The sequence below is a fragment of the Balaenoptera musculus genome, chromosome 7 (assembly GCF_009873245.2).
Source record: "Balaenoptera musculus isolate JJ_BM4_2016_0621 chromosome 7, mBalMus1.pri.v3, whole genome shotgun sequence".
In the NCBI taxonomy this organism is placed as follows: Eukaryota; Metazoa; Chordata; class Mammalia; order Artiodactyla; family Balaenopteridae; genus Balaenoptera; species Balaenoptera musculus.
The window spans coordinates 32,800,984-32,804,964 of record NC_045791.1 but is presented as its reverse complement, the minus strand read 5'-3'; positions in this window follow the sequence as shown (position 1 = coordinate 32,804,964).

The following is a 3,981-nucleotide window of genomic DNA, read 5'->3' as shown; positions in this document are numbered from 1 at the left end:
ATTTACCTCTGGCGTTGTTTTCTAGCTAAGTAGTAATAAACTTTTAAATTGGAAAATGCATACACACACACACACACACACATATATATATACCTCTTTTTCATTTAATAAGCATTCTTGAACATCTACTATGTACTATACGAGGAACTAGAAATAAAAATTTAAGTAAGACGTGGTCCATGCCCTACAGTTTGAATACAGTGATGAAGGCAGTCCGTGTACAAATGGCAAATACGTGAAAGTTGCTCTAGATACACTGGATTGTGGAGTGTTACTGACTCTGCTCCATTTACTTTTCTAAAATGCTAGTGACTCCTGTAGCTTGTAGTAGGTAGGGAAGGGTATTATTTATGCTGAAATCAGGTAGGGAGGCGCCTAGAAATAAGCAAATCTGCAAAGAACAAATTTACACACATTTAGTTTGGCTAAATAGAAGAAAGGTCTCAAGAAAAAAATATTTTTCTTAAAAAAGAGAAAGAAGCATGCTGGCTGAGACTTTCCACAGATAACAATCACCAGAATAAATGCATGGGGGTAGACACACTTAGATCTGTAGCACTGGCCAGGATCGTGTTGAGGCTCTGTATCCTGAACTAGGGATTGGGTAGTCTGGTACACTGGTGATTTTCAGCAAACTTCATAGCTCCCATGTCCCCATTCTTGGTTCAGAAATTTCACCCTTACAACAAACTTCAATCCTTCCAGAAGCAGAAGGTACACTAGACACGTCAAGCTTGGAGGGGGGAAAATCAAGTTTTACTGATTACCAGCTTACTCATTGCAAATTAAAGCTCCAGGGTAGTGTACCCAGCATGCCCCTGCCACCCAAAGGAGAGTCTATCACAACAGGTTCACCTTATTCTCCTGAAGGTTCACCTTATTTGAGATATCTTTTTAAAAATGGTGTATTTCTGTATGATTTAAAATAAATTTTCACTTACATGAAGTATTTGCCTTCCCCTTACTGAGGCACTAAGAGCACTGACTCTTACAATGGACATAATACAAGAACCTATTTCCTATTTCGACTAGGAGAAAGTTGGAAGCAAATTCATGTGGACTGCTAAAATGTGTCATCAGCTGAAGCCAGCAAAGGGTCTTCTGCTATTTCAGACTGAAGCAGCCTTCTCAGTGAAACCTGGTGTAGTTCTGATAGTCTGGGTGGCATCCTCACTTACTGGGACTTTCTCCCTGTCCATTGTGATCCACAGTCTTTTGGTGCTTTTTTTGTTTGTTTGTTTTTCATATGATATCACTTATATGTGGAATCTAAAAGAATGATACAAATGAACTTATCTACAAAACAGAAGCAGACTCACAGACATAGAAAACAAATTTATGGTTACCAAAGGGGAAAGGGGTCAGGGAGGGATAAATTAGGAGTTTGGGATTAACATATACATACGACTTATATAAGATAAATAACCAACAAGGACCTACTGCATAGCACAGGGAACTATAGTAACATCCACAGAGTTTGTACAAGGCTACAGTGAGGATTGACTACCAGACTCATTACAACTGGTCCAAGAACTGAATTCTGCCTTTAGTTCATTTTCAAGAGAATAACTCACCCAAACAACTTATTTACCCTGCTTCTAAGGTCTCCCACATCCATTTTATAACCTTAGAATTTCAATCTTGCTTTGGGAAAATGCCAGAAATTCAAGTATCTATCTGATAATTAAACAACCAATCACCACTGCAGCATAACCAAAACGGTAGGTTCTTGGGAAATATCAGAGATCAAAATTCTATTAAATCCATATGAAGTACCTGCTGTGTGGTCAGCACTGTGATGACTACTGCAGAGTTGTATTGGAGTTACACTTTAAATATATGAAAAATCTTCGACCTAAAGAACTAGTGAGACTAGGTATCACACATGAAATGACTGCAGTGAGTACAGGGCAGAGTAGGATTAATAATTAAAACAAGTGCTTTAGGGTACAGTAAGTGATAATAGAGTGCATTCACATACAATAGTTCTCATGATTCTTACGACCACATGGTGAGGTAGGCAAGGGAGATACTGTATTATTAACCTCATTTTACAGATGAGGAAACTGTGAGGTCAAAAGCAGCCAAGGGCACCTTGCAAATAAGTAAGTGGCAGAATTTGAGGACAGGAGTACTAGCGTTATCTCCCTGTTCTGTAATCTTGCTGCCACATCACGCTGCCTCCTTGCTAAGTACCATGGAAGATGAAGAGGGAGCATGAAAGGATGTGGAGGGTGAGCTGTAAAGGGTACTTGTAGGCAACAAAAAGGATATGGGGTCTTCATGGGGAAAGGAAGAGACAGAAATGGGCAAAGAGCATGACCATGGGCTTGGAGGCAGAGAACTGGGAGGGAATGACTTCCAGAAGTGGGATGTGTGTTAGAAGGAAGTGGGAAATAGGGTTTGACAGGAAAATTAAATAATCATGGAACTTGCAGACAAAGTCAGGAGTTGAGTTTTGATCTTTCAAGCAATGAGACTAGTTTTTGCCAGGAGACTGACACGATCAATAAGAAAGGTGATACGGTATTCCAGTAGCAGGGGGGTTAGAGGGGTGGGGGTGGGGCAAAGAGTCTGAGTTTCTGGAAACCAGGAGCGCCTGGCATAGTTCTGAAATGTCGAGGTGGGTATGCTTTACAGAATTCATCACCCAATTGATTTGCACATTACTTGAACAACAGCAAAGCTTTTAAAAATACTCTGGTTACAAGAACAGGGCATATAAAAGAAGGATAATTAGTGCTTACAAATTTATGATGGATTAAGCCATTTTAGGTTGGTTGACTTAAAACTGTAAAATATGCTGTCTCCAGGATTCAGGGGTGACAAAGGTAAAATCACCTGCATTTTCAGGCTTTGGTTTGACTTCCTGACAACCAGTCAGCTTGCTATCAGGCTGAACTGATAACAAGCTGTTGGAGTTCCAACAGATGAAGGGGATTTGAGTGGGCTGGGAGGTATTCTGGATCCCTCACCCACACTTAAATGAGAATAGGTCTGATTTTATAAAACTGCTTGTATTAGGATATTTCACAAAATTTCCTTTGGGTAAAGAGTTCCATAGCTTAAAATATCTGAAAAGCCACTGATCTAGTCCAATCCTAGCCACAGACATACGAGGAAGCAGGACAGAGAGGTACAGGGCTTGGTCCACGGTCACAGGGCAAGTGAGGCCACTTGAGAGGCATTTACAACTACTTGAAATTGGGAACTAAAAAGGCTTTTGTACAGCAAGGGAAACAATCAACAAAATGAAAAGGCAACCTACGGAATAGGAGAAAATATTTGCAAACCAATATCTGATAAGGGATATCTAAAATATATAAGGAACATATACAACTCAATAGCAAAAAAACAAATAATCCAATTTAAAAATGGACAAAGTGGGGGCTTCCCTGGTGGCGCAGTGGTTAAGAATCTGCCTGCCAGTGCAGGGGACACGGGTTTGATCCCTGGCCCAGGAAGATCCCACATGCCGCGGAGCAACTGGGCCCATGCACCACAACTACTGAGCCTGCGCTCTAGAGCCCGTGAGCCACAACTACTGAAGTCTGTGTGCCTAGAGCCCGTGCTCCGCAACAGGAGAAGCCACTGCAATGAGAAGCCCGCCCACCACAACGAGAAGTGGCCCCCGCTCACCGCAACTAGAGAAAGCCCGCGCGCAGCAACGAAGACCCAACACAGCCAATAAATAAATAGATAGATAGATAGATAGATAGATAGATAGATAAAATGGACAAAGGACCCAAATAGACATTTTTCCAAAGAAGACATACAAATGGCCAACAGGTACATGAAAAGATGCTAAGTAACACTAATCATCAGGGAAATGCAAATCAAAACTACAATGAGGTATCACCTCACACCTGTTAGAATGGCTATCAATCAAAAAGACAAGAGATAAAAAGTGTTGGTGAGGATGTGAAGAAAAAGGAACCCTGTCCACTGTTGGTGGGAATGTAAACTGGTGCAACTACTATG